This window comes from Mya arenaria, chromosome 1 (genome assembly GCF_026914265.1).
Source record: "Mya arenaria isolate MELC-2E11 chromosome 1, ASM2691426v1".
NCBI lineage: Eukaryota > Metazoa > Mollusca > Bivalvia > Myida > Myidae > Mya > Mya arenaria.
The window spans coordinates 55,880,857-55,893,663 of NC_069122.1; the positions used below are offsets into that span (position 1 = coordinate 55,880,857).

Below are 12,807 nucleotides of genomic sequence, written 5' to 3' on the forward strand. Positions count from 1 at the left end.
TAGACATTGGGCACTGAGAGATCTTATAATAAAGCCAGTGGGCGCGTGAAGATATTATTATGTAGACATTGGGCACTGAGAGATCTTATAATAAGGCCAGTGGGCGCGTGAAGATATTATTATGTAGACACTGGGCACTAAGAGATCTTATAATAAGGCCAGTGGGCGCGTGAAGATATTATTATGTAGACATTGGGTACTGAGAGATCTTATAATAAAGCCAGTGGGCGCGTGAAGATATTATTATGTAGACATTGGGCACTGAGAGATCTTATAATAAAGCCAGTGGGCGCGTGAAGATATTATTATGTAGACACTGGGCACTAAGAGATCTTATAATAAGGCCAGTGGGCGCGTGAAGATATTATTATGTAGACATTGGGTACTGAGAGATCTTATAATAAAGCCAGTGGGCGCGTGAAGATATTATTATGTAGACATTGGGCACTGAGAGATCTTATAATAAGGCCAGTGGGCGCGTGAAGATATTATTATGTAGACATTGGGCACTAAGAGATCTTATAATAAAGCCAGTGGGCGCATGAAGATATTATTATGTAGACATTGGGCACTGAGAGATCTTATAATAAGGCCAGTGGGCGCGTGAAGATATTATTATGTAGACATTGGGTACTGAGAGATCTTATAATAAAGCCAGTGGGCGCGTGAAGATATTATTATGTAGACATTGGGCACTGAGAGATCTTATAATAAGGCCAGTGGGCGCGTGAAGATATTATTATGTAGACATTGGGCACTAAGAGATCTTATAATAAGGCCAGTGGGCGCGTGAAGATATTATTATGTAGACATTGGGCACTGAGAGATCTTATAATAAGGCCAGTGGGCGCGTGAAGATATTATTATGTAGACATTGGGCACTGAGAGATCTTATAATAAAGCCAGTGGGCGCGTGAAGATATTATTATGTAGACATTGTGCACTAAGAGATCTTATAATAAAGCCAGTGGGCGCATGAAGATATTATTATGTAGACACTGGCTACTGAAAGATCTTATAATAAGGCCAGTGGGCGCGTGAAGATATTATTATGTAGACACTGGCTACTGAAAGATCTTATAATGAGGCCAGTGGGCGCGTGGAGATATTATTATGTAGACATTGGGTACTGAGAGATCTTATAATAAGGCCAGTGGGCGCGTGAAGAAGATATTATTATGTAGATATTGGGCACTGAGAGATCTTATAATAAGGCCAGTGGGCGCGTGAAGATATTATTATGTAGACATTGTGCACTGAGAGATCTTATAATAAAGCCAGTGGGCGCATGAAGATATTATTATGTAGACATTGGGCACTGAGAGATCTTATAATAAGGCCAGTGGGCGCGTGAAGATATTATTATGTAGACATTGGGCACTGAAAGATCTTATGATAAGGCCTGTGGGCGCGTGAAGATATTTTAATTCAGACAATTGACACGCGAATATCTTATAATGAGACAAGAAAGCATGTGAATATCTTATAATGAGACAAGAAAGCATGTGAATATCTTATAATGAGACAAGAAAGCATGTGAATATCTTATAATGAGACAAGTGGCCGCTGGAGTGTCTTACAATGCCGAAAATTTGCAATGGGATATATTTTAATGATGACAGTGGGTGACCTGGAAGATTTTAAAATGTAGACAACTGACGCTGTAAGATTTAACAACGTATCCTATAGGCACTTGAAGATCTATCAAGTCTTAAGAATGATGTACATTCACTAGCAAGGTAGCAATACGTTCTTATTGTGGTGATTAAAGTAGCATTCACCTTTGAACATTGAAACAATCTGTTCACTTCTGAAGATAGGAAATGTCAGAAACAAATAATACCATAGTTCTTATGCTTATTTGTATTCTTTTTCACACCCAACCTGTTAATCTTTGTTCAAATAAATGATATCATTTACACTCAAGAAAGTTTTTGAACAATGTGAAAATAACTATAATGAATTATTTTTCGATGATTTGGCACCAAGATATATATTGGAAATTAAGAGAGACAAGTTGGTAAAAAAGTTTCTTCCCACATTAAACAAAACGTAGACGTAACAATATCCTGTACGTTGTATGGTTAAAAATGAGAAGGGTTTATTTATTCGATTTAATTTGTATCATGTGATAAACAACAGACTTATAATCCTAGATATTATCCAAGAATGATGTAACTTGTATCATTACTAAAATCTAATAATAATATTTTGTTAATAGTATTAGCTAATACGAAATTATCTTAAAGATATTGTATTACATGTTTGTAAATAATATAGAATCTATTGGAAAATAATTCAGATTTTCTTTCATGCATGTTATATTCGTTTTGTGTTTATAACGATAAGCCTTAAGTTAATCAAACATTGTGTTCTGTTCCGCTCTGTTCTGTTCCGTTTTGTTCTGTTCTGTTCAATGCTAGCTACTCAAAATCCATTTCGCCTTTGTAGAACAATTTAATCAGCAAACAAGAAGGCACCAACTTTTCATTTACTAAATTAAACGCTAGCATAGCCTTGCCTGCTGGCATGGCTTGAAATATCACTGTCGTTTCTTGCTCTGGCTTTGAAAGTAATTAACATGTCGAAAAAGTATCGGTTAAAGTGATCCCATGACAATATTTGACTCTGTTTGCAAAACTTTTATTCAATGCTTCACGTTTATAGCCGAGAAAGAATGCCAATGCTAATGAAACCCACAACCTCTTGGATGAGGTACGGATACCTTTACCACTAGACCACGCTCACCCTGGTAGGTATCAAACCCACAACCTCTTGGATGAGGTACGGATACCTTTACCACTGGACCACGCTCACCCTGGTGGGGATCAAACCCACAACCTCTTGGATGAGGTACGGTAACCTTTACCACTAGACCACGCCACCCTGGTGGGGATCAAACCCACAACCTCTTGGATGAGACATGAATACCTTTACCACTAGACCACGCTCACCCTAGTGGGGATCAAACCCACCATCCTTTGTGTGAGAGGCAACCACCTTAGCAACTATACCGCTTTTGACCCCTGCTATGTTTTCTACTGAAGCAATACAATAAAAACAAGCCCATTCAGAGGTGAACATGTATTTTGTCGCAAAAAACAAGGCATTGGGGAGTTAAGAAAAGTGCACCAAAGGAACATTTATGTAAAATTATTTGAAATCCGCCCAGGGATTTCGTTTGTTTTACAGTGCTTACCATGGCAACCACAGTTGAGGAATTTAAAGGAGAAGTTTCGATTAAAGTTTGATTAAAAAATACCAAGTTGTTCAAGGAAGAAATTGCTAAAAGAAAAATATGTCGACGGACGATGCACGGCGTAAGGCGGATAAAAGGTGATCACAGCTGCTCACTATCAGCATTTCGTGCTAATGTGAGCACATAATAAAACATGTACTTGTATTTTGGGTTATATTCGTAATTCACAACTTCAGTACAAGGTTAAACGTCACAAATGAACCTAAATTTTGATACTGCCTTATAAATATTGCTAAAATGAATCGATAGTTATCTCCTGTATTTATACATTCACGTTTTCACAGAGAGCTGGTTTTTACATTCTTCATAAAATGAAACTTATTCTATATATGTATAAACCAACCATGCACACGTGCAGAATAAACACATGCCAAGATGCGATTGTAGAACCGGAAGCGCAGAAGTTGACAAATTCTATTCTGCTGATTACAGTAAGTGAGCCCTCACATTCTATGTACTCGAAAAAAGGAATATGTCAGAAACAGTTTAAAATGTAATGGTTTTTTTCTTAATTGGCTTCTTTCTTGACAGCCAACCTGTTAATCTTTGTTCAAACAAATTCTTTATATCTCGAATACAAATGTTAAGTCCGATTATTTGAACAATGTTAAATAATTAATAAATTATTTGTCAATGATTTGGCATCTGGTTATATATATTGAATATTAATTTCCCTTTCTCGGTATTTGACATGTGTGTTACAATCTAATTGAAAAGGTAAGATTATAATCTCAGATAAATATTAATTACTTTCGAGAGAAGATACATGCCGTGAAAACATGCAGAAGTCAAATATGAAGAGAAATACAAGCGAACTTAGGCTACCGCTAATTTATCTTATTTAAACTGGGAATGTTCGAATGTCAGCAAGTAGGTTTCACCTTTTACGTTCAACAGCACATCAGAACTCTAATTTTGGCAATCTAAGTTTAAAATAAAAACCTCTATGTTTTAAAACAAGTACAAATTTGCAATAATGAAGCCGATCCTTGAACCCTTTTTCATTCAAGGTTTTTAGTCATATCTTCAATCATCTTAAATCTGTATAAACGTCGCAAATGACAATACATCTTATTTTTTATTTCCTCAACTTTCTGTTTATTTCCAATGCTGGCTAATGTTCAATTCACACCCACATTAAAAGATGCACTCTTACTCCCACATAAGATTTACCACAATAAATACAAATATTTTAATACTCTAAACAGATGCATAAATATGGAAAACAATGATACCGAGTTAAATTTGAAAGAAATGCACAGAAAACAGGGTATGTCTAGCCTATGAGATGAAAGTAGATCACAGTAAATCTTTAAGCATTCAACAATCATTTAATATTTTCGCGTTTTCAGCTATTTAATACAATATTAGTTATAAAGGTTACAATATTGTTATCCGTAAATTATATTTTCCATAAATGCATAATTTGGTAAGAAGTTAAAGGTTTATCACTCAAAATGTATATATTTAAGCAAGTGTATGTATTGATTTTGAATAAGAGTGTCACTTCAACAAAGTGATGAAACGATGACACGAAGACAATTTCCGTTTACTAAAATCTATATTGGAACGAGCACCTTAATATGAAAACTGTCTATAATTGTAATACAAACAAACAGAAGAACATTTTGATGGCTTCTAAGCACTTTTAATATGACTACCTCTCTGCAAATATTTGGAAAGCTTACTGTAAAACTTAAATTTTGAATTTCATTATTAGTTTTGATTTAGGTCTAGTTTATCCATTATCAAAGACAGGGATAACACATAAAACCATGCTTTCATCTTTATCTTAATTGATAAGAAAACTGCTTTAAATCAAAACTATTTAATCTAGAAGTTTAGTTTTAAAGGAATAATGCCGTCAATCCAGTGAATTGGCGCATAGATCATCAAGTAGCATGTTTTCGTTTAAATAACTACGATAGTTTACACAAATACATCGATGAGGTTAGAGCAAATAAATAAATGACATGTTTGAAACAGACTCAATGTGACAATGATTTAGTGGTTTAATACAGCTGCACTCTCACAAATTTACCGTTTTCACATCCTTTTATTTTCTGTTATGGATGGAACCCATCTTTGCCTAGTATCTTAAAATCAGCAATATTTAATAGACTGCTGACAAAAGATCAGACCGCAGTTTTTTTTATATTTATGTTCGAAAATTAATGATTGATGGCTAAAAGCGTTACTAACGCTTTAAGAAAAATGCTTAAAACATCATTTTTAACAAAAATATGAACACCTGCGATCTGTGTTTGTCAGCAGTCTAACATTACTGGCTTTAATGCATTTTCACAAAAAAATGGCTCGTTCAAAGACAAAAAAGATTAGTTGTCAAAACGTTCTACATGTTAGAGTGCAGATTTAAGGTGTCAATTAATTCTGAGATGTATTCCTGAACATACAGATCGTACGTGATCTAAATACTTTAGATTCAAATTGTATGCACATTTTCCACGACCTGAAAGCATCTTTACTGTTTTTAAATAGTATATTTGAAAACTACCACATTGGGGAAGATGGGCTTGTCTTTCCGTGTTTAACAATATAAGTAAAATGTTTAACACAGAACTGTACATTAATTCCAGTCTTTTGGTCAAATCGGTAGTTCATATCTGCTAAATAATACTTACTAGTAACATTTCGTTCATCAGATTATGGAGACTGCATTGCATAGAAATTCCTCACAAAGGTTTCGTCAATGTTAGCTACTCATACACCATTTAAAGTCCATCACCTGAATATTTCTAACACAAACATGGCACTAACAAAACCCCGAACTGTCCTATATACTTTGATAGAAATAAGTTTAAAATGTATTGAGCTTGTTAAGCAGTGCAAAATCCAAAGCAATTATAGCCTCTATTATATTAGGTTCAAGAACATCAATTTTATATTAAATTCCACAATCGTTACTTTTGAACTTCGTATTGATAATCGAGTGTATCAATTCATTCTTGAATGGCAGATCTAAATAATAGATTAAGGCTTCTTAGATTGACACTCGTCCTTAGGGTGCTTATACAAATGCTTTGTTTTCGGAGAATTATTCCCTGCAAGCAGAAAATATATACATAAAATGTACTTCTATATAAAAACTTGTAATTTTCGTTGGTAATTTTCCTGAGACAAGGTTCCGACGAAACTATTAAAAGTAAATACAAATAACCTTTGAATAAAGGTGGTAGATATGGTCGTCAATCGCGAACCCAAGTAATATTTTAAAGATTTCATTTGTTGGAGATCTTTAAAATCACCTATCATATGTTTGTGCAGATGGGTGTTTTTCCAATTAACAATTCTCGAAAGTTCACAGCTGTTCATTACTGTGGCTTCCAAAATAAGAAAAAAGTCATCCGGTGTCGATCAAGGTCTAACGATGTCGGTCAAGGTATAACGATGTCGGTAAAGGTTTAACGATGTCGGTCAAGGTCTAACGATGTCGGTCAAGGTTTAACGATGCCGGTCAAGGTCTAACAATATCGGTCAAGGTCTAACGATATCGGTCAAGGTCTAACGATGTCGGTCAAGGTCTAACGATTTCGGTAAAGGTTTAACGATGTCGGTCAAGGTCTAACGACTTCGGTCAAGGTCTAACGATATCGGTCAAGGTCTAACGATGTCGGTCAAGGTCTAACGATTTCGGTCAAGGTTTAACGATGTCGGTCAAGGTCTAACGATGTCGGTCAAGGTCTTATGATGTCGGTCAAGGTCTAACGATGTCGGTCAAGATAAAACGATGTCGATCAAGGTCTAACGATGTCGGTCAAGATATAACGATATCGGTCAAGGTCTAACGATGTCGGTCAAGGTCTAACGATTTCGGTCAAGGTTTGACGATGTCGGTCAGGGTATATCCATGTCGGTCAAGGTCTTATGATGTCGGTCAAGGTCTAACGATGTCGGTCAAGATATAACGATGTCGATCAAGGTCTAACGATGTCGGTCAAGATATAACGATATCGGTCTAGCGATGTCGGTCAAGGTCAAACGATATCAACAAAACGTACACTTCGTCTATTTCCAATGCTTAAGTATCAAAACAGGAATATAGCTCCAAAGACCGTTGCAAGATATTGACAATAATTATATCAATAAAAGGAATATAAAGGCAATTTTGTAAAGGATAATGCAAAAAAAAAAACATTTGAACCTTGGCCAGAGGCTCAGAAAAGGTTTAAACAATTGAACCATAAAAGGAAAACTGTACGGACCCTCATCAACAATCCTACTTGCGGTCATGCATTTTGACGAACGAAAACGGATTAAAGGAGTTTGGCAGATTGACAACACGCATACCTATGTGATATTGTTTAGAAATATAGCCAATTTTTACTAAGGAGACGGTTGTCAATGTTAGTTTTCGTAACGGTTGCCATAGGTATGTAAACTGGAAAGAACCACATAAGGAACAAGACATTGATATTTACCACGTGGTTTAGGTAGGGAGGTGTTTAACTAAACCAGTAACGACGAAACTGTGTACACAATGTGAGCTAAAACATTTCTCATTTGATGCTCATCTTTTATTAAGCTAGCTTTTAAAATACTCCCAACCAAAGCCAAAACTGCAATCAAAGTTAAACACTACCAGTCTCCAGGTCTAAACAATATCATTCATTATGAATTAAATGAAAAATTGAAACCCTGCGTGTTTGTGTGTTTGGTTTTCTTACTAGTATTGATTTTATTACTTCATTTGTTGTTGTTTTTTCGCAATATACAAAAAAATGCCAATGTTTTAACGTTAATGCCGATACTGTCAATTCAGTAAAGTCAAAATTGAGTCAAACATTCATTCTTTGCAAATTACTTCTCCCCTTGAATAAACGTAAATGTTAACAAATGTTTGGTGTATTTTCCCTTATACATTTATTCGAGAGAGAGAGAGAGAGAGAGAGAGAGATAGAGAGAGAGAGAGAGAGAGAGAGAGAAGGGGGGGGGGGGCAGGGAGGGAGGGAGAGAGAGAGAGAGAGATGCGTTAGGACAAAACAAGGACGACCACAACCTCAAAACCTAACCATTTATATTTTGCTGACTATAGTGACATTTCACATTCAGCAGTGGAACATTTTGTTCAATTCAAAAGGACAAAAAAATGGAGTGTTTTTTTTTTGTCTATTTGGCTTTTTTACGACTAACATGATATTCAAATAAACACATATTTGTACAAACAAATTACACGTTCCATTATGTGAACAATTTGTTATATTAAACAAAGTATTTATCAGTGATTTGGCATCAAGATATATATATATTGAATATTAATTTCACTTTCTCGCTCTTTGACATTTCTATTATAAGCTTAATGGAAAACAAATAAGATTGCAATCTCGAGCAATCTTTGAATAAGATTGTTCAGTTTATGAAAAGAAAGATTAAGTGATATTTTTGTATGAAATGTTATTAATGTGTCTTACCAAAGGAGGACTGACTGTTATGAATAAAAAAGGGAGTCGGAGTAACAGAAAGTCGTATTATCTGAAATACAGGGCTCCAACTTTAACTGATATTTTTTGAGAAAGTGTTATTCTTTTTATCAGTAATAGTTTGTTTTTTTGTCTAGTTTTACCCGTAAAAAATAAAGCATTATATATACGTATTTACAATGACTGGTTAAATCATAACAAAGATGTATTTTATCTCGCTGATTGTTTCAAGGCGGTAACCTGACATTCATTATCTAAAAATGCTTCAATTTCTGTTACAGCATAATGCACCACTCAATTGTAACCACGCCCCCAGGTCCGGGGATTAGCGGGGACTTTGACTTTCGCTCCAGCCAAGCCCGGGTAAAATCCCCGCCCTGCGGAGACGAACTGGAAATAAATCCCCACCAAATGCCCCCGCACCCCAGGGACCCTAGGTAAGGCTCATACCCCGCTATATTTAGTGCGAAGACAAAACCACCGCATTCACTCGGCACTGCGGAGCCACCGGAAAGGTAAAAACACGGTTCATTTCCCCCGGCTATCCCCGGTATACCCCCGGACCTGGGGGCCCGTGGTTACAATTGACTGGTGCATAACTTCTGTGTATTCTTACTGTCTTACGTCCAGCGTCATTTTGGCCGTCCCTGTTTTTATCATTGTATTTGAATTGTAATGTAATTGTTCACATTGATATCTGCTTAAGGGTGCACTCTTACTCCCAAATAAGATTAACCATAATTAATAATATTGTTTTAATATTCCAAAACAATAGTTCTTATGAAGGATATCGAGTTTAATTTCAAAGAAATTAGCATAAAACACGGTATTTTACCTTATGAGACTATAGTAGATCACAGTAAATCGTTAAGCATTCACCAATCATTTAATATTTTGGCGCTTTCTGCTATTAAATACACTGTTACAATTTTGTTATCAGTAATTAATATTTCCCATAAATGCATTATTTAGTAAGTAGTTTAAGGTTTATCGGTCAAAAATGATGTTTGTTATACATGTGTATGTATTGATTTTGAATAAGAGTGTCACTTTAACGCAACAGAAATTGCACTACCTATACAAGTAAAACTTGCTACAGAACTCGAAACAATACCATTGTTAATTTTATGGCTACTCAATTCAATTAGCTGTCATATTCTGAGAGAGCATTTTTATAGATTTTTAATATATTTAAATTTACGATCACTATATAAGAAAAGCTTGCCGCAAAACTTAAACACAATCCTCGTTATGTTATCGCTACATATTTACCAATTAACAAACACTAATCTTTATTAAAGTGAGTTTATAGCTGCTACGATCATTTGGAATTACAACATCTATAGAAAACAAATGCTTGTAATGCAAGGCCTATTTCATCCATCATCAAAGACAGACCTCTTAAAATAAATCTGCACTTTTATCGAGCCATCCTGATCGAAACAAACCAAAACACAACATGAAAAACATTAAAGTAGTATAAGGACTTACATTTATGTTGCAATTACATCCAGAACAAACACATCATGTCCACCAGGTGCACGGATCCACAACTAATTTGTTTTCCTTAATTGAAGTGACTATCGATAAGATTATAATAATGTATAGAGCAATCAATTATAAAGAGCAAGACATTATTTTGATTTCAAAACAAAGCTAATGACACTTGATCCTTGTCTGTTTGTTAAATTCGAACAGTATTATGATGGTCGATTTAAATGTCGAGCATTTAAACCACAGTGGCAAAATCGATGTCCTTTGTTAATTCAGAAACAAACTAAACGATAACTTTAAACTTAATACATTAATCTAAGCATGGCTCTTTAATGAAATCGTAACACGATTATTAAAATTAATCCCATCTTCTATAATGTATTAGCGTTCTTTGAGAAAGAAGAACATGATATAACAAAATGTCCAATTGTGTTTCGTAAACCCCCACACGCATTATGTGCGGTTTATAAATAATAAAACGTTTGGGAAAAAGACATTATATGAAAACAATATCGCTGGATGGGTTGAACATATTTCTTTAATGATTAAAGTAAGCGATAGACAAGATTATTGGATTGCTTTAAAGCCTTCAAATATGTCAAAGATTTGTCTGTTTGATATCAAAAGATCAATCTGATCAATGCAATCTTACAAAAAATGTTAAATTCTATCAATACAATGCATGTTTATCAATTGGACAAAAAGTTTGTATTCAAGATTTACTGAATTAACACAGACGCCTTCTAGTTAAAGATAAAAAATAGTGTTCAAAATTATTTTTTGTTCTATGTAGCAACGATTTAATGACATATTATAGTAAATCAGCGCCATTCTGTCCTAAATCCTTTAAATAGTTATATAATTTGATTATTTTCTTCTTCTTCTTCTTCTTCTTCTTCTTCTTCTTCTTCTTCTTCTTCTTCTTCTTCTTCTTCTTCTTCTTCTTCTTCTTCTTCTTCTTCTTCTTCTAATTCTTCTTCTAATTATAGTATTAGTAGTAGTAGTAGTAGTAGTAGTAGTAGTAGTAGTAGTAGTAGTAGTAGTAGTAGTAGTAGTAGTAGTAGTAGTAGTAGTAGTACAGGGCAACACAGGGACCGAAATGATAACCAACAAAGTATAAACTGCGTCTAGAAAGTAAGAACTATCATACAATCCCTGTATGTGTATGACAACTTCAAGATTCCGTTATTATTCATGCATGTGTTGTCATGGTCAGATGCACTGAGAGAGTAACCGAGATGTTGTCATGCTCATAGGAACTGGGACAGTATACGAGTTGTTGTCGTGTCAGAGGCACTGAGGCAGTATACGAGTTGTTGTCATGCTCAGAGGCACTGAGACAGTATACGAGTTGTTGTCATGCTCAGAGGCACTGAGGCAGTATACAAGTTGGTGTCGTGCTCAGAGGCACTGAGACAGTATACGAGATGTTGTCGTGTCAGAGGCACTGAGGAAGTATACGAGTTGTTGTCATGCTCAGAGGCACTGAGGCAGTATACAAGTTGGTGTCGTGCTCAGAGGCACTGAGACAGTATACGAGATGTTGTCATGCTCATAGGCAATGAGACAGTTTACGAGTTGTTGTCGTGCTCAGAGACACTAAGACAGTAACCGAGATGTTGTCATGCTCAGAGGCACTGAAAGAGTATACGAGATGGTGCCATGCTCAGAGGCACGGAGAGAGTATACGAGATATTGTCATGCTCATAGGAATTGAGAGAGTATACGATATGTTGTCATGCTCAGAGGCACTGAGACAGTTTACAATATCTTGTCATGCTCAGAGGCACTGAGCAAGTATAGGAGTTGTTGTCATGCTCACAGGCACAGAGAAAGCATACGAGATGTTATCATGCTATGGGCACTGAGACAGGATACGTGATGTTGTTATGCTCAGAGGCACTGAGGCAATATACGAGTTGTTGTCATGATAGAGACAATGGGACAGTTTACGAGTTGTTGTCATGCTCAGAGGCACTGAGACAGCATACGAGAGGCACTGACACAGTAAACGAGAGGCACTGAGGCAGTTTACGAGTTGTTGTCATGCTAGAGACATTGGGACAGTATACGAGTTGTTGTAATGCTCAGAGGCACTGAGGCAGTATACGAGATGTTGTCATGCTCAGAGACACTGAGGCAGTATACGAGATGTTGTCATGCCCAGAGGCACTGAGGCAGTATACGAGATGTTGTAATACTCAGAGACACTGAGACAGTATACGAGTTGTTGTAATGCTCAGAGACACTGAGACAGTATACGAGTTGCTGTCGTGTTCATAGGCACTGAGACAGTATACGAGTTGGTGTCGCGTTCATAGCCACTGAGACAGTATACGACTTGGTGTCGTGTCAGAGACACTGGGACAGTAAACGAGATGTTGTCATGCTCAGAGGCACCCAGACAACAATCGACATGTTGTCAGGCTCAGAGGCACTGCGACAGTAAATGAGTTGTTGTCAGGCTCAGAGGCACTGAGACAGTATACGAGATGTTGTCATGCTCAGAGACACTGAGGCAGTATACGAGATGTTGTAATGCTCAGAGACACTGAGATAGTATACGAGTTGTTGTAATGCTGAGAGACACTGAGACAGTATACGAGTTGCTGTCGT

General features: G+C 36.1%; 1 protein-coding gene across 6 annotated transcripts in view; it reads right to left on the reverse strand.

Annotated features, from left to right (window-relative positions):
- The window catches only part of LOC128236936 (uncharacterized), a 49,807-nt gene extending 39,354 nt beyond the window's left edge, over positions 1 to 10,453 (reverse strand). For 3 of the 6 annotated variants that reach the window (XM_052952077.1, XM_052952099.1, XM_052952093.1), the window contains exon 1: positions 10,189 to 10,452. The gene's annotated coding sequence lies outside the window, so the exon portion shown is untranslated. Of the gene's footprint in view, positions 1 to 5,901; positions 5,952 to 10,188 lie in introns of those variants that run through there. The other 3 variants (XM_052952107.1, XM_052952085.1, XM_052952117.1) reach the window with 3 other exon arrangements.
- Positions 10,454 to 12,807: the final 2,354 nt, after the last annotated feature.